Genomic DNA, 25,576 nt, shown 5'->3' on the forward strand with positions numbered 1-25,576 from the left:
ACATTTGAAGGGACATCGGTGCAGGCAGAAATCGACTCTTTTTCTAGTGGGATCAGGATCACATAAAACCTTTCTTTTGAATTGAGAAGAGGATCATGGTGACACTCAAAACATACTTGCCTTTGCTTCTTTCGAGGACGAATGGATTATTGAACTGCAAACATCGGAACATCGGATCAAATCTCTCCACTACTGCAGTTGCTTCTTTGAGAGTTTCTTCAAATATTTCAACTGAACGTCAAATTCAATCTTACGGATTTTGGTTTTCTTTTGATCGAAATTGTATTAAAATCCGAGCCTCTTTCACAGTTGTATAATACTTTCCCCTGCATCCTCAGATAAAAATTCTAAATACCACAAAGTTACAATATATGGAATAGCATTTATTTTTAAATGTATTTTAAAATTTGCATTTATTTAGAGCTACATTTAGTGCTAGGTAAAGATAACATTGCTAATATTGATGGAGTACAAATGGAATATGGATTTATGAGCTAAAAGTCCTAAAACGCCTCTTGTAACAACTAAGGACTCGTAGCAAGATTTATTTTCAAATCGAAACTTTGCTATTGCATTGCGTATTATGTAAACACGACCAGTTCCGGTTTCTGGTGCGTGCATTTTTTTCAAACTGAAATTCACAAGAACATTTTTCAAGATGCGCCATGTCCCAAAACCGTTTATCAGGACTACTATTAATATCAGGTGAAAGCAGTACAAAACATAAATTAAGCCGAAATATTAAGAGACTATTGTCTGTCAGCTACTAAGCCATGTTCAGCCAACGCTAGAAATATTGCTGCTCTCCTAAAGTAGCAAAAGACCGCCAACCCAACTTAGAAACAGAACACAAAGGCTCAAACCGACGGGAGTGGGATTCGAGCCCACGCGTGCAGAGCCCAGAGATTAGCATTGCAAATCCGTGCCAAAACTATTGAGATACAGGTACGATTCTGATGTATTTCTCTGGATTTTAGGAAATTTATTTCAGCGTGTTTATTTTTTCTGCCTGTGATCTCGGAAAGAAAGACCCACTACCTGTTCACCGAAATATTCCGGGAGTTTGCTGTGGTTTAAGAGGAGTGTATGAAGGTAATAAAGGAGGGAGGACACGTGAATTGTATAGCTGCTGAACCCCACACACACCGTCTCCAGCTACTGTTGGAGATTTACAGTTCAGAAAACTGCTGTCTCGAGCAGAAACTGATCTTCCTGCTTTAGTCAAGGTTATTGGAATCGGAGGTTACCGTGGGGTATAGCGCTTATATCTCTCTTCTCTGGCTAAACGGACAAGTTTAAGTTTACAACTGTAAAGTATAGAAATAGACAAAAAAAAAGCTAAAATACTTCAGTAAGGCCGAGCAGATAGGAAAGTTTAATAAAATGTTCTGTAAATCAATTTCCCTCGATTTCCGAACTCTCTGTTCGAGCTCTGATATAATCTCTCTGCTCCTGCCGCTGTCACTGGGAGAGTGACTACATTCGGTAGGGCTACAGGTTGATTTCACAATGCCACATTTAATTAAATAAAGGATAAACCGCAAGGAAAACAGATATGTTTTAATACATCTTCTTCTGGCTTTATATTTCGGTCTTTCACATTGGAATACATGCTTTGCAGTAAGTCTTTACTCGATTACAGGCAGCCCGAACGTAAGGGAGAATCGAAGCCTATTTGACTTTCTGCTAATCACATTGAAGTGTTCACGAAGCATTTCCCTGCCCATCATGTGCCCGCAAACCGGTTTATCCGTTTTCCTCTTCCTGTCATTGTCAGCGAGCGCAACAAGAAGGGAAAATGCAGGACAGAGAAAAGGTATTATTTGTCAGGAGTGGGATTTGAACCCACGCCTCTATTCAGAGACCAGAACACCCAAGCAATGGAGAGACAGGAGCCCTTGAGTCTGGCGCCTTAGACCGCTCGGCCATCCTGACGAACTACGTTCAGATCTCTTAAAAGCACCAGTAGTTCACTAAACTGAGAAATGCTTTGCTGGATAAACGTAAAATTGCCTGTTGTAGCCTAAACGGACCGGGAAATTAAATATTCGGATCGATTCAGAGTGTGCTTTACAGCCTTCTTGTAATATTTTGATCTGCTAGGGCGCAGTCGTTTTTACAATCTGGATTATTTCAAAAAGACCGACATCAGTGTAATACAGCTTTCACATTTGGGAACAGACCTTGTATTGTACATTTCTTATAGGTTTATTTTCCTGATTGCAACATACTGTGAAGCATAGAAGCCAGCTGCATAAATCTCTATTACACGTCATTTATGAAGGCGTTTCAAATAGCAGCCACTGCAGGATTAACGCTTTTGGAGCATGTATTATATTGTAAATAATCTTATTTAAATAATCTTAAATTCGCATACTGTTTTTCAGACAGCGCAAACCAGTCTGACCTCCTACAACTTTCTGTGCCGCTGAGTAGATCTTAAAACAGCTGCAGCCAGAGTAGCCGTAATGGCAACACACTACTTTGAGATCGGCTTTTCTTATTCTGCAGAACCACCGGCATCGGAATATACTGATCCGCATAAGAAGCGCTTTCGGTTTCTGATCGTTTTTATTGAGCGCTGCTCTAACTTTACATTTGCTCGTACTAGTTTTTCCCATGAAAAATGACATTTCCCTCATTACATGATTTCACTTTTTTATTTTCAACAAGTAGAAAGAAATAAAATAGAATTCCATATAAGAGACACAGGTTGGATGGTTGGTGGTCTAAGGTGTTGCGTTTAGGTTGCAGCTTTTCCTGGAGACCTTTGTTTAAATCCCACTTCTGACAAAGTAGAAACGATAAAATCCCTAAGTAGAAAGCATCTCGCATTTCACGTGTTTAATGTTAATTGTCTCAGCGGTTGCCTCGGTGAATGATGGATCTTCTCTCTTGCAGGGTGACGGCAAACTTCTTCAGAGAGGGGATCTCCCACGCACGGCTTTTCTTCATCAAAAGCGGAGACAAAAGAAACAGACTTCAAACTGAAATTAATTACTTCTTGATCGTTTATGACCGTCTTTAAAAAGCTGAGAGAAGGCGAAAACGTCTTTCGAAATGAGGAAATGTCTGCTGACAGTAAACACAGCTCCTCTTTAGTACTGTGCTAAGTACCCGTTTGTTGCGCGGCAGAACGGGGTACGTTTCTGTGACAGGGCCCTGGTTTATTTTTTTTAAATAGTTGAATCATATTAAAATGTTAAACAACGGAGATAAAGTCGCTGTTGACCAGGATGGCCAAGTGGTTAAGGCGTTGGATTTAAGACTTAATGGACAAATGTCCATGTGGGTTCAAACCCCACTCCTGGTAGAGTCTTGTAAATATTTTGAAGTGAGAGGTAACTTTTAAGACTTACACTCTATTTAAATGTCATTTTACTTAATTTCAGTTCTCTTCACTCCCTGGGATAACTGAACTCACAATCGCATACTGAAGGCTTTATATGCATTATCTGTGATACAGCTTCTAATAAAGACGGAATGAAACTGTATTCATAATAAATGACATTGTTTTAAATAAACGTGTATTGATAAACTTCATAATTAATAAAAGTGGTGTGACAGGAAAGCAAATTAAATATTACAATGATATTCCAAGCAACTGATGCGTAAATTCATTATGTCGTGACAGTTTTATTCCCACTATAAAGGGTAATATTCTAATGTGATCCAGTGTTCCGCTTAGTCTGCTTCTGAATTTCTTCATTTCAATCAGTCCTCTATTTCAGTAACCTCTAGAGGGCTCAGGATTGGGTTCCTTGAAGTTAAGAACAGGTTAATTAAGGAGCTGCAGGCTGAGTTCGTTGTAGTCTTAAATTCAAGAATTCTTCGATTTTAAGAAAAAAGACAGGTATGTTTTGTGTCTCATGGTGATCCTCTTCTCGATCCAAATGAAAGGTTTAATATGATCCCTCTAGAAAAAAAATAAGTCAATTTCCGCCTGGAGTGATTGATGCCCCATCAAACATTGTGTAATATTCCTGGACGTTTATACAGTAGAATCCTGGTTCGTGTCTTAAATTCAAGGTAAACAAGACTAAGGAAACGAGTTGGAAACTTGATGTTAAACTGGGATTTAAATCACCCGGAACATGACACTACATTGGGCAGTATATGTGAAGAAACAACTCCTGTCATCCCTTCGATAGCTCAGTTGATAAAGCGGAGGACTGTTGTGGAAACAGCGTTGAATCCTTAGGTCGCTGGTTTGACTCCGGCTCGTAGGAAGGTCCCTTTTGTGTACTTTAATCAAAGACAATAAATAATTTTCACTCAGACGTTGATCAGAAGCTCAATAAACGACGAAGCAGAGGCTCCTGTTCCGAATTCCCCTCACGTCTGATGGTCTTGTTCTAACCGAGATCAATCTAAAGTCGTACAAGGGATTTTAACAAATCTGTTCTTTGAATTCAGGGACTGCTCTGTCTGCTTTGTGCTGACCACATTTATATGTCTAAGGTATGTGTTTAATAGAAGTATATTCTACATCTTTTGCCCACTGGGCCAATTGCTGTTCACGAGCTCCTAGCCCCACTTGTTCCCAGTGGAACCAGCCTGAAGCAGCAGAACAGAGGTTTTGTTTCATTATATTGTCTGCTGTTGTAAAACAAGTCATCCCTTAGGGATAAAAACTCTCCCTCGAGTAACGCGTCTCCCGTATTTGCCCCATACGCCCAGGGCTCATCTCTCAGCTGAGTGATCAAAAGCTGAGCTCCAAGATTCTGAATTTCAAGTTGGGGTACAACAGACCCTGCTGTGAGATTGGGCAGGGGAGAGCTGGTTGTGCTCCTGAACTAGTCCCTCTTCTCTTAGTTATTCCTGTATTTGCATCACAGTCTATAAACTCCAGCAGTGCCCTATTGCTTTTCTTCCAGTTCCCATATTTTGTTATAAAAACAGCTCTGGTGAGTTAGGTATCTAACTCAAATTTCACAAACCTATCCAAAACGAGTTCTGGTACAATTCCTTTTTTACTTGAAGGTCTTTAGCTTAGTTGGCAAGACCTGGGTTCGAGCCTATACAGTGAGGCATGAACTAGGGCGGGAGCGATAAGGACAGAAACCCTAGAACCCGTTACAATAACCAAAGGACAGAAATATATGGGGATAATTTCGAAATCGCAAATATGAGATACCATAGCGCGGTTTTTTCTCACTCCCTGGCGGAAATGGGCTTCATTATTATGTGTATTCTTGATACATCACAAGGAGGTACTGTTCTCTTTATCGTAGCCCCGAACACCTCGTATGGAGTTTGCGTGAGTGAGGTAAGTAGCGAGCTCGATCAGACCCAATCTACTGCTTTCATCCAAAACAGCCCTTTATTTGGCTTTAAACTCCACCTGTTACCCCTCACACTCAATGTTTCAGAAAAAGGTTTTAATTTAAGCTTTGCCCAGCAGAGTATTTGAGCAGAGAAAATGAATAGAAGCGCTATTCGCGCCAGTCTAGCACAGTAACCACTAACTCCAATAATAAAATAATAATAATAATAATAATAAAAATAATAATAGCAGCGAAAAAATCCCGGCTTCTGCTTAAAAAAACTTTTTAACTTTTAAAAGTTTTTATTGATACACAAGCAATAACAAGTTACACTATTAAGTTCTTACATAAAATTAAATAAAATACAAAAGCGAAGAATAAGAACACTAGACAGATTTTGTGCAAGGCAAGAGGCATCACAAAAAAAAGTTTCCAACATGACCTGCTGAAACATGACCTGTGATCCATCACCACTTGATTGCAACATGCTTGGGCCATAATGTCAACTTCCAGACCCTCTCAGTCTCTTTCTCCCCAAATCTTCTCCGGTGGATCAAAATGTAGTCTCTCAAATAAGACACAGCCTTCTGTATCACTGACAGAGGCAGGGTTTTTTCCATTCTATATACCAATGTAGTTCTAGTCTTCCATAAAGCTTCCCTTAGGCAACAGATGACCTGCCAGGCTTTGCTTTCTTCCGATTTTGATAGCTTCTCAAGTCCATGTCCATAGAGCACTACCTGGGGGTCACTTATACCGCAAGCCAGAAAACACCTTATCCAGCTGTTAGCCAATGTCCACACCTCTTTTGCGATGCCACAGTCCCACAGGACGTGCCGGATGGATTCTTCTTGTCCGCATCCTTCCACTGGACACCTTGATGTCTTCCCCATGCCTCTCGAATGCATCACAGCCCTTGTTGGTAAAACTTCATGTGCAATCAACCAGCACATATCTCTGTGTCTATTCAACAAAACTGTGTGGCCAACCCTTTTCCAAACATGGCTGGGATCCCCAGCCACGAGGCCACGAATGTGACATACTGCACCTCTACCCTGCACAACAAGTTCCAACCTTCTTGCGCTTGTCAACACATCCAGTGCCTCATTCTCCAAATTCTGTTCCCTTAAAAATTTCTTTATGATAAAATAAGAATACGGGAGGTTAAAAGCAACAGGTGCTGTTAAAGGGATCTCTAAAACTTTCAATGTCCTTAAATAAAAACCACACAAAAAGCGAGACATAAAGGATACTTTCCCCCTGTTCCCTACCGCTAAAGACAAATGTAATGATACATATTTGTACATTAGGAAAGTGAACAGTTCAGGCATGCCTTTTCCACCCATTTCCACCTTTTTTTCTACAACCACCCTCTTTACTCTCTCCCATTTTGACCTCCAGAAAAAATAAAAAATAGCCCTCTTTAAAACCAGTAAAACAGACCTTGATGGCATAAAAACAGCGCTGACAAACAACAGTAATGGTAAAATTACAGTCTTGACAACTAAAACCTTGCCTTCCATTGTTAATTCCCGTAAACTCCACAGACCGATCTTGCTTTTGACTTTCCCTACCACCCTCTTCCAATTCCTACACCCCATCCCATTTCTGTCAAAGTTTATTCCCAAAATTTTTATTTCATCTCTACGAATTGTGATTCCCACATTTTCCTCTTCACTCCAGTTTCCATATTGCATCAGCACACATTTGTTTTTATTCAGCTTGGCCCCTGATGCTCCGCAAAACTGGGTTGTCACCTCCAAGCTATTTCTGACACCCTTATAATCTGTACAAAAAACATTTACATCGTCCATGTATAGTACAGTTCTCACCTCTTGGGCCCCACTCCCAGGGATTTTAATGCCTTCAATCCCATTCTCCATTCTCAAGGCTTGTGCCAGTGGTTCTATACAGCAAACAAAAAGGAGTGGGGATAACGGACAGCCTTGGCGAACACCGCAATTCACATTAACCACATTTGACATGCTGCCATTAATCATTATTCTACTTCCTATACCCTTATATAATAACCTTACCCAAGTGAGGAACCTGGTTGAAAGCCCCATCTTTTGTAGTACTCTAAACATATACTCATAAGAGATACGATCGTAAGCTTTCTCAAAATCCAAGTTTAAAACCGCCAATCCAATATTCCTCTCTCTCGCATAACCTATGGTATCTCTAATCAGTATCAGGCTGTCCGTGATCCTCCTCCCTGCCACTCCACAAGCTTGATCTGGATGAATGACTTCACTCAGGACAGATTTTAATCGAAGCGTTAAACACTTGGAAAGCAGTTTAAGATCACAATTCAATAAAGTTATCGGTCGCCAATTTGCCAGGTCTGTGCGATCATTCTTTTTGAATAGTAAGATCACAACTCCCGTCTTAAAGCTGTCCGGCAGTTCTTCTAAAAACTCAAATTCTTTAAAAATGGTTAAAAGATCCAATGCTAAAATATCCCAAAAGGCCCTGTAAAACTCAATGGGTAAACTCAATGGAGTCTTACCCGTTTTGAAGGTCTTCAAACTTTCCATTAACTCTTCTACAGAAAGGCCTTTTGATAACACAGTATCATCTTTTACACTTTTTGGAATGACTTGCACAAATTTTTCTAACAAATCCTTAGACACTTGTTTCTTTCCAAACAACTCCCCATAGAAATTCTCAGCTACAGTCAACATGTCTTCCATACTAGTTTGCAAAACCCCCTCTCGTCCCTTCAATGCAGACATTAGTCCCCTCCCTACAACCCTTTTCTTGAAAAAGAATCTTGTACATTTTTCACCTTCTTCAAGCTCTTTCACTTTGCTTTGAAACATGATTTTTTTAATCTTTTCTCTAGAGAGATTTAAAAGCTCATTCTTTAATTCTTTGATTTCCTCACTGAAGTCCCACCCCTCTTCTAATAACTTAACATACCTCTGCAATCTCTTTTGTAATCCGTTTTCAACCCTTCGTATCCTAGCCTGTTTTCTCCTCCCCATCTCTATGAAAAATGCTTTTGTACGCTCCTTTACCTCCTCCCACCACTGTGCTCTTGTGCCAAACAGGTCGTACAAAGTCTGCCATTCCTTATATCTTTCCCTGAACCTGCTCCTCACTTCCTCATCCTCCAGAAGTGAAATATTCAGCTTCCACACACCCTTCCCCACAGTAACAACTGTTGGAATAGCAAGTGTACATGACAGTAAACAATGGTCAGAGAAAAAAACAGGGGTTAAGCCTGCAGTTGTGCAAGTAAAATCACGTATCAAAATAAAATCTATACGTGAGGCTTGGGTCCCATTAGACTTGTGCCATGTGAAACCTGCCCTCCCCTGACTATGAAGTTTGAGGGCATCTTTCAGTTTAAAATCTTTACATACAGTTTGCAATAATATTGATGATTTATCAAATTGGACCCGTCTCTCACCCCTCATTCTGCCTTCTCTTTCTAAAAGGCAATTAAAATCCCCAGCTAAAACCAGTGGTTCCCATCCCAATAAATATTCTCTCAATTCCTGCATTAGGACATATCTGTCGTGTGGGCAACTCGGACAATACACATTTAAAAGTTTAAATTTGACATTCATGAAACCCAGATACACCACCAGTGCTCTCCCTGGTTTCACTTCAAGGTACTGATGTACCTCTACCATCTTATTTTTAATTAAAACAGCTATACCATCAGATTTATTCTCATTGGACCCACTCCAAATTGATGGGCCCAATGTCCACAGTTCTTCCATATCCTTATAGCTGTTTTTAAAAGGTAATCCACACTCCTGTAACAACATAATATCAGCATTTACCTTACTCACAAATGATAATATAGTCCTTGCCCTTAACTTGGATCGAATGCTTCTCACGTTTATGGACACAATGTTCAGAGCCATACTTAAAGTTAGACCAGGGGAGACTAAAAACTCTGGCTAGAATCATTCAGTCTGTGACACCTACTATACAGGCCTTTTTCTTTTTCCATTTGCTCTCCTTGCCTCCTCCTCCACCACCCCCGCCATCAATAGGATGGTTCTCCACCTGCCCTCCTTGAGTCTCTAGTTCTAAAGCTGGATCAGTAGGATTGGAGAGAACTAATCCCATGGGAGAACCTGCCATCTGAGGACTCTGAAAATGATCTTCCCTCACTTTTCCACTCGGAGTTAGATCACTTTCTAAATCAGATGTCTCAGCAGACCTTTTAGACTGCACCCTTTGTTCTATACATTCCATTTGAGCGCTTTCAGTCTCCACGGGTGGCAGACGATCAGGAGAGATGCTACCACTCAATTCAGAGTCCACCTCACTTTCCACATTATTATCATTCTTTTCTACCTCAGCCTCATCTCCTTCACTCCATTCTGAACCCTCACTCTCTTTTCCACTACTTTCTTCAACGTCAACCACATCCAGTTCCTGATCCAGAACCACTGCTCCAGCCCTAAATGCCTCTTCAAACTCTTCCTGCTTTTGCATCGGTCTTCCCAGTTTTGTTCTGTTTGCAAAGGAATTTGGACAGTCTTTAAACACATGACCTTCACACTCACAGAGATTGCATTTCCTCACGCTTGTACATTCAGTATATGCATGTCCAATTTCCTTGCACTTACCACACACCACCTTTGTAAAGGCATCCACAAAGTGACCCAGCTCCCCACACCTCCTGCACAGTTTTGGCTGCCCTTGGTAGAACACAAGGCCTCTATTTTCACCTAATCCAATCAAAGAAGGAATGTGTTTAAATCCACCATAACCATTTTTGTCTTCATGCAACGAAATAGGTACTCTCCATGCACAGTTCCAGATCCCATCATCATCCAAGACTTTCTGAGGCTCACCTTTCACTAAACAATACTTAGACAACCATGTCACAATATCTTCCTTCATCACCATCTCATTAAACATGCGAACAATCACAGTCCTATTAGAAAGATCCGTCAGCTTCTGCCATTCAAACATTCTAATCAGGCCCACATCTTTTTTCTCTTCTATTTTTCTCCAAAATTCTTCCAATAACTTTGCCGATTTGAAACTAACGTCAAAACCAATTCCCTTCGGCAAAGTAATTAAGCAATTGACATCTAATGCCTTAACCTTTAACTCTTTCTGTAACACCTTCCTTGAAAAATCCAACCGTGAAATATCACCCGAGTGAACCGAGCCCTCACCACACTTGAACACCAAACGCGCGCAAAAGTAACGGCGCATGCCGACCCTACAGGCCGCCATGGCCGTTACAAATGTGACAAAAACAAACCAAACCCAAACCTCTTCTGTGCACCAAACCCTATTCCCTTAATCTTATACTCGTACAAAAACTCTACTCTCAACTTCTGGGCTTTAACCCTGTAAATCTCCAACACTGGCTGGAGACTTTGTGTACCCGGGCTCAGCGGTTATATAGGACAGGACTCAGCGAGCTGCAGGTGAAACTCATTGCTCTGCGCTCTCCGTGCGGAATGTGCGTCTCCTCCCTCCAGACTCGTCACACCGCCTTCATACTCTACAGCGGGGAAAAAAAAACCTCCCCTTTACTGTCTTCATACATCCCTCTTAAATCCCAGAAACAACGAAACTCCGGGGCGTTTCTGTGAGTCAGTACTGGGTTTTTCTGTTCGAGGTTACAAGCAGAAACAATAAAAGCGCTGAAAGCAGGAAGTTATTTCTGCTCTTAGGCATAAACGTGTAAAAATACATTTTCTGATTCCTAAAACCTAATAAAATCCATGTAAGTTTCCCTTTTGTTCCCAATGCACATAACTGAATATAAACCAGTCACTAGTTCTGGCGCAGTTCTTACAACAAAGATACTTACATTACGAACTTTTTTTTCATACGAGCTCTTGCCGTTTTTAAATTGAATATTTTGTTTCAATTCGCTAAATCACACGAAACACCAGCAACACTCATCGTAAGCATCTGACCAATCACATTCCTGAATTTTAAAAGTATTAAGTATTTATTTTTAACTTTTTTTAATTTTATACACCTGTTTTACATATTCTTGCCATTTTTGGCATATTGTAAGTGGATTGTAACTTCAAATTGATCATTCCTGAGCTTTATAACTGTGTATCATTTCTTTTAACCTTATTTTAATATTTTTTAATTATTTTTGCATTTTACAGAACATTTTAAATATATTGTGAGCATTTTAGCATAATTTTAAAATAGGACTATCAATGCTCCTGACTTTTAAACCTGTATTTCTTCTGACATTAATCTCTCCACCTGCAGATGAGGAGGGAGGTATTTGATTTTAAATTGGTTGATTTGGGGGGGGGGAATGTACAGTGCCTTGCGAAAGTATTCGGCCCCCTTGAACTTTTCAACCTTTTGCCACATTTCAGGCTTCAAACATAAAGATATAATTTTTTTATTTTATGTGAAGAATCACCAACAAGTGGGACACAATTGTGAAGTGGAACGAAATCTATTGGATTTTTGAAACTTTTTTAACTAATAAAAAAATGAAAAGTGGGGCGTGCAAAATTATTCGGCCCCTTTACTTTCAGTGCAGCAAACTCACTCCAGAAGTTCAGCGAGGATCTCTGAATGATCCAATGTTGTCCTAAATGACTGATGGTGATAAATAGAATCCACCTGTGTGTAATCAAGTCTCTGTATAAATGCACCTGCTCTGTGATAGTCTCAAGGTTCTGTTGAAAGCGCAGAGAGCATCATGAAGACCAAGGAACACACCAGGCAGGTCCGTAATACTGTTGTGGAGAAGTTTAAAGCCGGATTTGGATACAAAAAGATTTCCCAAGCTTCAAACATCCCAAGGAGCACTGTGCAAGCGATCATCTTAAAATGGAAGGAGTATCAGACCACTGCAAATCTACCAAGACCTGGCCGTCCCTCTAAACTTTCAGCTCAGACAAGGAGAAGACTGATCAGAGATGCAGCCAAGAGGCCCATGATCACTCTGGATGAACTGCAGAGAACTACAGCTGAGGTGGGAGAGTCTGTCCATAGGACAACAATCAGTCTTACACTGCACAAATCTGGCCTTTATGGAAGAGTGGCAAGAAGAAAGCCATTTCTCAAAGATATCCATAAAAAGTCTCGTCTAAAGTTTGCCACAAGCCACCTGGGAGACACCCCAAACGTGGAAGAAGGTGCTCTGGTCAGATGAAACCAAAATCGAACATTTTGGCCACAATGCAAAACGATATGTTTGGCGTAAAAGCAACACAGCTCATCACCCTCAACACACCATCCCCACTGTCAAACATGGTGGTGGCAGCATCATGGTTTGGGCCTGCTTTTCTTCAGCAGGGACAGGGAAGATGGTTAAAATTGAGGGGAAGATGGATGCAGCCAAATACAGGACCATTCTGGATGAAAACCTGTTGGAGTCTGCAAAAGACCTGAGACTGGGACGGAGATTTATCTTCCAACAAGACAATGATCCCAAACATACAGCAAAATCTACAAAGGAATGGTTCACAAATAAACGTATCCAGGTGTTTGAATGGCCAAGTCAAAGTCCAGACCTGAATCCAATCGAGAATCTGTGGAAAGAGCTGAAAACTGCTGTTCACAAACGCTCTCCATCCAACCTCACTGAGCTCGAGCTGTTTTGCAAGGAAGAATGGGCAAGAATTTCAGTCTCTCGATGTGCAAAACTGATAGAGACATACCCCAAGCGACTTGCAGCTGTAATCGCAGCAAAAGGTGGCTCTACAAAGTATTAACGCAAGGGGGCCGAATAATTTTGCACGCCCCACTTTTCATTTTTTTATTAGTTAAAAAAGTTTCAAAAATCCAATAGATTTCGTTCCACTTCACAATTGTGTCCCACTTGTTGGTGATTCTTCACATAAAATAAAAAATTTATATCTTTATGTTTGAAGCCTGAAATGTGGCAAAAGATTGAAAAGTTCAAGGGGGCCGAATACTTTCGCAAGGCACTGTACATGAATTTCCTTGTGTGTATCACCAGTGGGAAACTTGGCATTTTTGGATGAATTGCAATCTATACTGCAAGGCCTTAAGACTGATATAGTAATGACTGGAGATTTAAATAACACATTTGATACATCACACAGGAACAGCATAACATCTAAAATGGAAGAACCCTCTAAATCACTGAAAATATAAAGGCACATTCATAATCTATAAGATGTTTGGTGGTTACTGTGTCCTGCTACCCTTTCATATTTTTTAGTGTGCACGAATCTGTCCCTCTTCTTTTACTAGTTTTTAAGGAATATTCTGAAATCTCTGATTACAAGATCAAGCCAGAAAAAAATGATGACAATTAGTAGGAAGAAAGATTCAGTACAATGTATTGAAAATGTATCAGGATGGTCAGGAGGCGCGCTGCGAGAATGTCCTGCCCTTGGGAGCCTTTCTGCTCCTGGGCCGTCCTTCCCTGGAATTCTTTAGAATAGTCTCGCACCCCTGGAATTCTCCTTAGAAATTCTCCTTCTGGGAGCTCTGTGTTGCCTGTTTTTACCTGGAGGAACTTCAGCTCATTCATTGGCTGAAAGTTCCATGGGCATCAGAATTCCACGTAGGTTACTCGGCCCTACCAGTCCCTGATTGGTTGATCAAGGTGAGATATGAGTCACTTACTCCTGACACTTAGGAATGCAGTCCAGATGTCCATCTGGCACTCCCTAGACAGATAGGCGCCAATGGATGACCATTGATCATGATAGCCAGGCTTAGCTAAATGCATCCCCATTTGGGAGCTGTCCCTTATCAAAAGAAAACATCTTTAAATCAGCCTGCATGAATAGTTTCTCTGTGGCTGCACCACAAAGATGAAGAGAGAGATGGGGCCTTATTTGGGAAAGCACAGCAACACTTAATTCTGTCTTATTAACAAGCGTTGCCGCTACAATTAGTAGGAAGAAAGATACAATGTATTGAAAATGTAATATGTTTTAAAGGATTAAAGGGAAAAGAAATACTTTATCTACGCAAACTAATTCAACTGAGCTCCTCTAAACAATATAGCCTGAAGAATTGCCAAAGCACAATGTATCAATTTGGGTGACACTGGGGGAAAAGGATCACAACATTGAGAACCACAAGGCTTATTTTCAACAGCAAACTTTGTGCTTGAAAATATTTGACAAAAAAAGGAATATTACACGCACGGAAACCAATATTTACCACTAGGGTAGAATGCAGCATAGAACAGTTGAGGTTGACTTGTTCACAGTGAACTGTCCTCCAGCGATAGTCAGCTGTAATCACCGACGCAGACATGATGTTAATACTCTGACAGCACCTTGGCTGATTTGGTTAAAGTGTTTTCCCCCTGGTTATAAAAACGTCTCAAAATTCTGACACTGAGGTGTGAGACACAATGTAACAGGCTCTCATAATCCCGAAGTACAATAAATTTTACTGTATTGTTTTTTAAATTTGATCCTGTGAACATTGCATGTCCCTCCTTCCTCATTACCAAAACATCTCAATGTCACCAACAGTATGTACATTTGTTATAACAACACTTCACTGTTGCATTTCTGAGTTGTGACATTGTGAACATGGCATGTTAAAGTATATAGAATATCTAGATCAGAACAGGCTAAATGCAATTCATAGTGATTTATCATTTTCTTATTTTCTAAATGAAAAAAAGATTTTTTCAGTGAGTATGACACTTCGGTATGATATAAAATATGCTTCAATGACAGAATAAATAATCATGGAAAAAAAACCCACAGTGGTATTCATATTTGTGATTATAGGAATGTTAAATATCAGGTGAGTAGCTGCGTCAGCAAGCGTAGGCTGCAAAGGAACAAGTAAAGGGTTATTCCATGCTGAAAAGAGAAGAAAAGAATCACAACGTTTCAGCTGTGGAGCCTTCTTCAGGTGTGAGAAAGACAGGGCAGTAAGCAAAGATAATTTTCTTTTTATCTTTGCTGACTACAGTTTATCTTTGATGACAACATCAAAGACATTAAGTAATTTTTACTGCTAACAGCTCCACATCAACTTCCTTTTATATCTAACATCATCAGATCTCTCAACTCCCAACTCTTCCAGTTTCTCACTTCAGAGAAGGATAAAACATTCAATCATCCTCTACAGAGAAAAAACATCAACACCCCTACCACCTCCACAAATCCTAACCTTGTTGTTACTATACCCTCTGACCTTTCCCTTTCAACCCTTTGCATCCTCAGCTGACATATTTTAAAATTACAATAGACTGTATAGTATTTATGTTTAAATTTAAGGTAAATATGTCAAAATATCAAAATCCAACTGCACAGTGCTATCGTAACAATGCTTGTCAAGTTCTCAAACAAACCTGCATTGTATTTTTAAGATATTTCAGCAGAGGATTCAACTGGACTACAAATGACGATTCGACGATCATTTTTCTTGGGTGAATATGGTTTTCTGGGGAGTTACGATGTTGGGCATTATTGGACATTTCCTGGTGATCCTGACACGTGTTAAACACTCGCATTTGTTGCAAATATTAAAATGGCTATGGTGTCGCTGAGAAATCCAATCGACCGAAGACAATATTTACATCGCCAAAGAAACTCGTCCCTGGGTGGACTCGAACCACCAACCTTTCGGTTAACAGCCGAACGCGCTAACCGATTGTGCCACAGAGACTGACATGTAGGTTTTTCTCTCGAATCACAAATTCCCGGTTAAAAAAAAATCTCTAACCGTTTATTTTGCCAGCCGGTAATATTTCTTCTGCACTGATAACCAAGAATTGGATTTCATTTTCCGCAAGCTGTGTGAATTTAATCAAAAATAAGTTTTCCAGAAAGGAAATGAACACATGCATTTAACGAAAACAAGCCCTTTGTGAGTGCCCAAAATGGTACGTTCTGTACTACAAGAAAGGAAGAAAGACACGGCTGGGATTTGAATTTCGTTTTTTTTGTTTCATAAAGAGGCGCTTTAACCAACTAAGCTACGGTGACAGGACAACCATCACCTTTTACAGCCACTTGGACACACCGCTCTGAGACATCTGCGTTTAGTAAGCGCTGAACCTGCTCTCAGAGCAAATTGCCTCTTTTACATAGCAGCCCCGACACTGAGAAACGAAGAGAACTGGCTTTAATCTGGCATTTTTCATGTCCAATGCGTTTGACATCTCCCAAGGGCGACAAAGTTCTTTTGCGACACTATTTCTTCTTCTTTTTTTCTTTCTGTACGCTTTGATAAAAACGAAAAATCGTTCAAGGGAAAAATGTACTTTTTTTCATAGAGAAAACGTGCACCAGGAAATGTGTTGAGAAGAAATGATTTAACATGATACGTGACCTAATTTATCGGAGCAATTGCTCACCCAGCAAGGTCTGGAGAGTTTGGAGAGTCTGGTGGATGTGATAATTATACGGTGTTGTGGAAGAAAACAGTCTTTCTCTGAATTCTCAATCAATCGGAATTTCAGTGCGAAACATAAAACCCTTGTCATATTTAAAGAGATTATATTTTAAAACTCATAAAAATCAGAAAACACATGTTTTTCACTTTGAAATTTTAGACGGAGCGGTGCATTACTAGTAGCGGCGCTGAGCACACTATGGGGGAATTCAGGTTATGTGAAATGTCAGCGGTTTAATAAATAACGCGTCTGATTTCGGATCATAAGATTGAAGGTTCGACTTCTACCTGGCTCGTGTAAATTATATTCAAGCTCCTCAGTAATAGATGTCTATTATGTAATGAACCGCACCTGAAAGCAAACGTTGGGTCTGTTTCCTTTGTTTTCCAGCATGAAATAGCAAATCGTTACAAAAAGCACCTGCTAATGTACAATAGCGTTTTTTTTTCAAATTACATTTTCAGGCTTTAGACACTTTTTTAATAAAACAAAAGTGTCCGGAAACTCATTAACTTTCAGGTTTGATTGAACCTGTATTAAAAGAAGTTATCTGAAACTTCCGGGATTCCATTCTCTGATGCAGCTGTCTCTAAAGTTGGACGTGATGTTTAGCAGATGTGAACGGTGCCTTTTCTCTTGTGTTCAAGGCTATTCGCTGTGTGAGCTCCACACTGCGTGTCCTGTACTGCTCTATTTTGTTTAGATTATCTATGTGGTGTACAGATAGAACTCAACTGCATGGTGTGAATTCCGTGTTCAGGACCAGCAGAACCTGAAAAACCAATAGCTGACACGCAGCTTTCTGATCTGGAATCAGACGCGCTACCGTTGCGCCACATCTATCAGCGCCTTTGAATTCCCCAAAGGAGACAAAAAAAAATCTGTTAAGAGCGCCGCTCTTCCGAAGAGAGTCTCTTCTTCCCAGACAACATTTTATTCTTCCTGTGCAGCTCTTGTGCAGGTGTTGTTCTCAATTACAGATCCAGGAACACTGATTTTTTTTCCTATTTTTTTAAATTAAGTACCCCATGGTGCAACGGTAGCACGTCTGACTCTAAATCCCCAAGTTCATTTTCAAAGTATATCGGAGTCAACTGATACTGATCAGGTTCTGCTGCTACTGAACCCGCAGTCTTCACCTTAAAGTTCAATTCCCCAAGCCTTTTGACCTTATATGTCCATCCCTTCTCGTCAAAACTCGTATTTCCACAGGGTACCCTCCAGAAATCGCAATATAGAATGAAAAAACTCCAGTAGCTCTCGGCCGCTGTTGGTGATTTTCATTTAAAAATAAATGAATCTCTGGAAATTTTACGGAGTGTATCACTTTCACCGAGACCGAGAAGTGTTAAGCTGTACATGAGTCTTTGTGGTTCGGTTGTTAACCAAAAGGGTGGTGGGTTGAGCCCTCCCAGGGACGCTATGAGCCTTTTAATGTACACACCCGTCTCACTTTAACTCCACGGCCGGTCTTGTACCGCAATCAAATACAGAGCCCGTAGGAGGCAGTAAGCCCGCGTATATAGCTCACTGTGTGTATAATGAAGAAGCAGAGGTTAGTTTCTCATCTGCGCGTTACAGAGCCTTACGCAACTCGTACTGTACGAACAGCTAGAGTTTGATCCCTGCACGGGCTATTAGTTGAAAGGCCATTGTAAATGACGTGTAAGAGATTTATAGATAGATACTTTATTGATCCCGTGAGGGAAATTAATAAAGCTTGCGTTTATGTTTCACACTAAATTGCGATCTTGAAACCAAAATAATTAGAAATATGGAACACAACCGTTGTTCCCCAAGAAGGAAAGCTGTTTAACACTGTCGTCACTCCTTTTTATTTAAACCAGATTGTGAAGACAACTCTGCCCTATCAAAGGAAAATGTTGCACAAAAGTTGGAAAGCACACTCTGAATCCATCTGTACTGTATACTTGATTTCCGCGATCCGTTCAAGGCTGCTTGGTGCTTCGCTAGCGAGTCATTTCAGGGAAGAAACTCAGTTTAGAGAACTACTGGTGCATTTTCACTCATTGAATTTGATCTTTGTACTCTCTTTTCATTCTCAGCTATAATATTTCAAAATTACAGTTCGGATTTGTTGGAAAACTTCACAGGCATTATTAAGTTAGAACTGTACAATTGTATTTTAATATCTTGGTATATTTACCTTCATTTTAATATGGATGTAACCATAAATGTTGTACTTTTGTCGTACTTTTTAAAACATTTTAACTGAGGACGCACGACGACTATTATACCATGTGATACATGCAAGACATCTGTAAACGAAGATGTAATTACAGTCAAATTGGCAATTAACAGAAAACCACAAGTTGTATAATATTATTTCTCTATGTCGATGATTAGTTGAAGGATTTGAAGAAACTATATATTATTCCTCGATATCGATGATCAGTTGAAGGATTTGAAGAAACAGCAGCGATAGCAGGTGATTTTGGTTTTGAACCCATCTTTACACCTCAATAATCCATTTGTCCTCGAAATAAGAAAAGACAGGCATGTTTTGAGTCTCATAATGATCATATTCTCGATCCAAAGAAACGTATAAATTTGATTCCTTCCGTAGTATTTTGGATTTTCTTACAATGATCTCACGAAGTATTGCCAGGATCTATATCTAGCGTTCGGTACCGATAAAACTGCTGATATTGACTGAGTAGAAATCTATGATGTATTGACAACTTTATCTGAAGCGAGAAGTCCTAGAACGCTGCCTATGATGTGTTAGGATTCATACCAAGATATACTTTTTGTTTTCAACCCAAAATGCTGCTATTGCATTACACATTATATGAACATTACCAGTTTTGGTAGCTTCTCTGCGCGATTTTTCAAAACTGAAACTAATTACAAAATTACTTAAGATCAACCATGACAAAAACATATAAATCAGGACTAATATTAATATCAACTGATGTCACTACAGAAAAAAAACTACAGTTAAAATTTAACTGAAATATTAATAAGACTATGCAAGCCTAAAAAGTAGAACAATTAAATTTATATAACTTTTTTTTGAGAAATGGGCTCACACACCGGAAGACACTAACGTTTCTCTTCGTTAGAGTATGTGAATAACAGTTTAACTAAAAATGTTTGGAGTCCAGAGGAAGGACTCGCTCGCTGAATGATCTCTCAAGAAATCCCTGGTGAGATTCAACAGGTGTTTTCTTCAACAGCCACTAAAAGTCTGATGACCTTCTCTGGATTTTCTGAATATGACGTTAAATTAGTTCAAATCATTTGGTAGTTAACAGAACGAAATGCTTTGGAGGTACATTTAAAACAGCAGAGCAACACTGTAGCACTTCGTGTGTGACTGAAATTAATTGTGTAAACCTGGCTCTCTATGAACACGAGCAAAGAGTTCTCACTCAACAGAAGATTGCGATGTGAGCACAGTAATATAAGACACCTGGAGATGCCGGGGATTGAACCCGGGACCTCATACATGCGAAGCATGCGCTCTGCCACTGAACTACATCCCCTAGGCTGCCGATGGTGGAACTGACATAAAGATGTTCATATGTTTACTGAACACAATCCACCCTTCACGAAGAATGCCTGCAGTTTCCCACTTTCGCGTTTCTTCTACTACAAAGTAAATTAATGGGAATGAAGAAATAAGGAAGGGAAAATAATCGCATCGAAGCTTCCAGAGACTGGGCAAAATGAATAATTTATTTTTATATCCAATCACATGGGCGACGGTGGTTGATTCTTCAACGGGGGGGGTGCGTTTTTCTACCTCCTTACTCGATTGTCTTTCAATTATGTTTTCCTTGAAACCTTTTTGCATCTTTTAAGTGCTTGCGATTAAATTACGCATAGAAAAACACCAGTACAGTTGATGTTCATGGACCGATGCACACAACTCCAGTGATAAAGCCCTGTCTGTAAATATTGTAGAAGAACGTTAAAGGGCGAAACAACGCTCCAACCACGTGAATGGTAACAAGAAGGATCGTGTTCTTATTTAATATGTGCTTTTGAATTGCCTTGTCAATACACACAGGCTTTAGAGATGGACAAATAATTTACAGTGGTGTTTGTAAACAAAGATGGAACATGTTATTTCTATACCAGGAAGAAAGGAGCAGACTCTTAAACTTTAAGAGGCAGAAACAACACCTCATCACAGCTAACACTAATTAAAACGACATCACAACAGAAGAGTGAAGCCTTGAGTGAATCAAATCAGTTTTTGTTGGTCGTCTGTGTCTTCATAACTTTGTAGGTGAGAGAGAGGATTGCGAAAATGTGCAGGTGCTTCTCAGAAGTGCATTGGTGGTATAGGTTCCTTCAAATAACTGAGCCAGTGCATCCCAAATCTTTTCAAGATGATCTGTGATCTGGTAACACATCTCCTGAAACAAACATTCGAGGTAGGAAGCATGCTCTTAAACACCAAAACACTCAAAAAGGAAGAAGCAGATCTCTGTACACAAGACGGCAGTGCGATATTAGAATTTCTGAGTTCTTGATGGATTCAGGCTCCTTCTCAGAGGTCCTTGCTCGCCAAATAACTTTGCATCTGAGGAAGAGCACCACGGAAAAAAACCCAACTCAACAAGCGAGCGCGTTGGTTGCTCTTGCTCTTAATGCAAGGAGCTGTTTTTTTTTTTTTCCTCGCAATAATCATTATTAACCAGAAACAGCAGCACAGGTAGGTCGCATTTGTGATTATGTCACTTCTCTGCTTCAGCAAGGTCAATAAAAGACTCTGAAAGTAGTAAAGCAAAACTGAACTCAAAATCATATTAGGAATTCTGAGCGATATCTCCATACAGGTAATCCAATAAGAACGTTGAAATATTTGAATATCATCTCTCTGTATATTGCGCTGCTTTTTACCCAGAGTAAAACTATTGGATTGAAGGAATGCTAACCGCTGGGTTAAAATGTATAGTTGTTATTTGGAGAAATCTATAAACTCGTGATCTTTTATGTTTTAAAAGTCAGCACAGGAAAAAACGACAGTGCTTATTATTTTCCGGAGATGGAGCACTGATGACCTATCCGAGCTAATTGATAAAGCCCACCCAGTGGATACACTAGCAGAACGTCAAAGAACATTCACCTTTGTATCCAAAGAAACCACAGGAACAACATCAGGAAGCACAATCAATTCCCCTTTTAAATCTTTCCTGTAAGTTATGCTATGTGAATTCATGAAGTTAATCCTCTGATCTCTTTTGATCATGAACAAAGTATTTCTGATGGAGCGCTTTGTTAAAAGGTTTAATAAGCTTTTCCCCTGCCAACGATTCGGCGCTAAGAATTAAAAGTTTCACAGACAAAAGCAGCTCACCACCACAGCCAATATTAAATGTGCTTGCCGGAACACTATCATGTGCACTGCCTCAAAAGTGATCTCGGCAGATGTTGTTCCCTACATAAAGCTGAACATGCCAAAGAGAATTTCTGTTGAGAAAACAAAATATTTCTTCTGCCTTGATGTTAAGCTGACAGCCTGTCTTTTAGAAAGTCTATCTCTAAGCACCTCCCGCAGCCTAACAAAAAGCGCTTTTACTGATCGTTTTGCAGGTCTTAAAATACTAACATTTGGCAGCAGTGGGATTCAAACCCACACCCCAAGAGATACTGGAGCCTAAAATCCAGCACCTTAGACCACTCGGCCACACTTCTGTCCTCCATCCCCATCTTTCTCACATTGCTGGCTTGGACTGGGGGGCTTCAGCTCTTGTCGTCCGATCTAATGATATCATGACATGTGGAAGTGACTGCACCTTCATCTTCCGAAATGCTTTCAATAGCACAAACGCTACTTTCACAAACGTAGCAATAACAAAGGAGGTGGGATTCATCCTTTGTGCTGTTTGTAGGGGTGCAACTCTACGGTGATGCAAGAACAAAAATCAAAATCCTTTGCTACTACTGTTGCTTTTTTCATAGTTTCATCAAATCCTTCATTTGAACGTCGATTTTGAAGGATATTGATGATAATACCACATAAATTGTGGTTTTCTTGTGATCGCCAATTTTATTCAAATACCAGCCTTTTTTACAGTTCCTTCTGTATTTCACAAGGTGTAATAGCCCCCCTCGCATCCTCAGCTAACATATTTTAAAATTACAATAGATTATACAGCATGCATGTTTACATTTATATTAAAATTAAAGTTAATAAACCAGAATACATACAGTGCTATCCCAATAATTCTTGTCAGGTTCTCCAACAAATCTGCTGAGGGTGCAACAGGAGTATAAATGAATTTTCCCGCCAGCCATTCAAAGACCAAATTCCATGAGTGAACATTATTTTCTCAGACGTTGCCGGCATTGGACTTTGCCGGTGGTATTGAATTATGTCCACAACTGTTGTAGTAGTTCCTTCTTGAAGTTCGACATGTGCAAAGCACTCGTAATATCATAGGTGTTAAAGTTTCGCTGAGTCTAATCGACGTAATTGAAGCCGTTTTGTTATTCTGTTGTAAAAGCCGAAACCCGAAACAATAGTAGTGTTAAGAGGAAATGCCTCCTAACAGCTGACAAGCGCTCCTAGTTAGTGTCATGGTGTGTATCCCTGCCTATCATTGGGAGACGGGTAGCTTTTTTACACTCAAGATTCCAATCTTCAATGCTTTGTGTGAGAGCTTACATAACTTTCCTTTTCTCACATTTTCTGACAACTATTCCAAAGGGGCACCCTGTCAATTCCGAATACTTTTCAAAAATCTGCCTGCATGTTTGATTATTGTCATTTCATTTCGAAAAAGTTCAATATTGATCATAACTAAAGAAAATAATGATCACGAACAAAATAGGGATAAAGATGCGAGTCGATCTTGAATCACAGCTGGGTGACACGGGCTTCTGTTCTGATATGGTTATACGAGAAACAGGAGGAATCGCCAATCTCCTATAGAACATGAGTTGAATCAGGAGTGAGACATTTCGTATACTCGTGCATATGTCAACGCCTGACCTACATCGTAAAACTAACATTAAGTTGTCAGAGACATTCATTTATATACAAACAAGAGACAGACCAAGTAATAATTCTACATTAGTTCAGGTGGGTAAACCTGAACTAACTAATAAACCTATTAATAATTCTACATTAACGTGTCCTACACTGATCAGACTAATTGACATGGTCTGATTCAGAGCCTGTGCAGCTCGTGCTAATTACAGCAATGACAGTTCTGAACCCTCATCACCGAACTGAGCACAAGTTCAGCTGTTCTCCAGTTTTGTTAGGCATGTTTTTTTCATTGCAATTGAGTTCAGAGCTGGAGCTGATCTCCAGACAGTACAGTGTTTTGGGTAATTTGTTGAAATTCGCATGAGGCTGCAGACAACTTACCCAAAGTGTTTTCTATAGCTTTCAGGTGCAGTTCATTTATATAAAAGAATGTAAGTGGTATAAACTCAACAAGCCAGACGGCAGTCCAACCTATAATTTTCTGACGCGAGGCCTGACGCGTTATTCATTACGCCACTGACCCTGCAATTGTAGTGCTAAAAAAACACGTTTTCTACATTTATGTCTGTTTAAAAATCACTCTAAAAAAGACAAAGGGTTTGTGTGTCGCGCTAAAATTCCGCTTCATTTCGAATGCAAATAAAAACCGTTTTGTTTCAAGAAATCATAAATTTGTCACATCCTTCATACTATACTTCTCTCTTGTATTAGTAAAGCATTTTGATTTAAACTGAACAATATATGAAAGGTTTCATCTATACACTTACACATAATAAGTATACGAATAAATACTCGGAAGAAGCCGCAGCTCAGGTATTAGAGAGATTTAAAATCGGATCGGAGGATTTAGAGTCCAGACTGCAAACCAACAGCTGACCCAGGTCTTTTATAGAACCGTTTTGATTTCCTCTACTTTGTCCCCGTGACGTCATTGTCCTGCTCGCAGCCGAGCCCGACACACGTCTGGTTTCTGTCGCTGGGCACACACCCTGCGGTCCATGCGGGTCCTGATACGCCAGTACAATGACGGGAACACTAAACTGTAAACAGGTGCCGTCCATCGGCTGAGACGTAAAACCGAGGTCCTGACTCTCTGCGATCATTCAGGAGAATGGTGGTGGTGGAGGGGAGTCCCCATTACCTGTAAAGCGCATTGAGTGGAGTATCCAGAACAGCGCTATATAAGTGTAAGCATTAATTATTATTATTATTATTATTATTAATATTATGTAAAATGCAATAAAAAATAAAAAATATCAAACTTTGATTCAAAATAGATTAATGTAAAAACTGATAAAGCTAATGCTTTTTTTCAGGGCTATATCTACTTTTTTTTAAAAAAAGCGAAGTCTGTCGCGATTGTGAAAGTTAGAGAAGGTGTACCAGCGGGTGCCTTCATATCGCGAGCGTCAGTCTCGCCCGTAGCTGCGAGAAGGTTAAAAGCGCACAATTGAGCTGTCTTTCGTCAAAGTAATTGCCGGAGCAGTAAGACGCAAAGCACCATCCAGCAGCTGAAGACGGTGTTCGGGGAAAAGCTAATTCTGTTTTTAGCACAGGGAGTGAGAATGAGCTCAGTCCGGCTCCCAGCAGAATCCATCCTGGTTTGGTTACAGTGCGTCTGAGGCTCTTTGGATCGTAACGTAAAAAAACAATTGCTCACATCTTGTGACTTCCACGACAGGAAGGAAAGATATCACTTAAAAAAATCAGAACTGAAGATTTGGATCCTGGGCCTCAATTTGATCAAATTATTAAAATAATAATTATCAAAATATCAGATTGTGGTTCTGCAACATTTCGTGCACAGTATGCCATTTTTATCTAAAACAGTCACAACGAGGGCTTTACACGCAGTCTGGGGTATTTTCCCCTTTTATATTTTTGCCACTTTATATCGAACCTGTTATACTCCCAGAAGGGCACAGTAGCTTGTACTTAATAAAAATGTACAATTCACCGCTGGTATAAACAGATGTGTGCCGTGTTTGCTTTTGTAAGCATTTGTTTAAAAAATAAGTTCACAATATG

General features: G+C 39.9%; 4 non-coding genes across 4 annotated transcripts; 1 reads left to right on the top strand and 3 right to left on the bottom strand.

Annotated features, from left to right (window-relative positions):
• Positions 1–1,824: 1,824 nt before the first annotated feature.
• trnal-caa (transfer RNA leucine (anticodon CAA)) lies at positions 1,825–1,935 on the bottom strand. Its single transcript has 2 exons — positions 1,898–1,935; positions 1,825–1,870 (listed from the first exon to the last, which is right to left on the bottom strand). It is a non-coding gene; the product is annotated as a tRNA-Leu (tRNA).
• A 1,295-nt stretch (positions 1,936–3,230) lies between these two features.
• trnal-uaa (transfer RNA leucine (anticodon UAA)) lies at positions 3,231–3,313 on the top strand. Its single transcript has one exon. It is a non-coding gene; the product is annotated as a tRNA-Leu (tRNA).
• A 12,461-nt stretch (positions 3,314–15,774) lies between these two features.
• Positions 15,775–15,848, bottom strand: trnan-guu (transfer RNA asparagine (anticodon GUU)). The gene has a single exon. It is a non-coding gene; the product is annotated as a tRNA-Asn (tRNA).
• Positions 15,849–20,015: 4,167 nt separating this feature from the next.
• On the bottom strand, positions 20,016–20,087 carry trnaa-cgc (transfer RNA alanine (anticodon CGC)). Its single transcript has one exon. It is a non-coding gene; the product is annotated as a tRNA-Ala (tRNA).
• Positions 20,088–25,576: the final 5,489 nt, after the last annotated feature.

Source organism: Atractosteus spatula, chromosome 10 (genome assembly GCF_055471065.1).
Source record: "Atractosteus spatula isolate fAtrSpa1 chromosome 10, fAtrSpa1.hap1, whole genome shotgun sequence".
Taxonomy (NCBI): Eukaryota; Metazoa; Chordata; class Actinopteri; order Semionotiformes; family Lepisosteidae; genus Atractosteus; species Atractosteus spatula.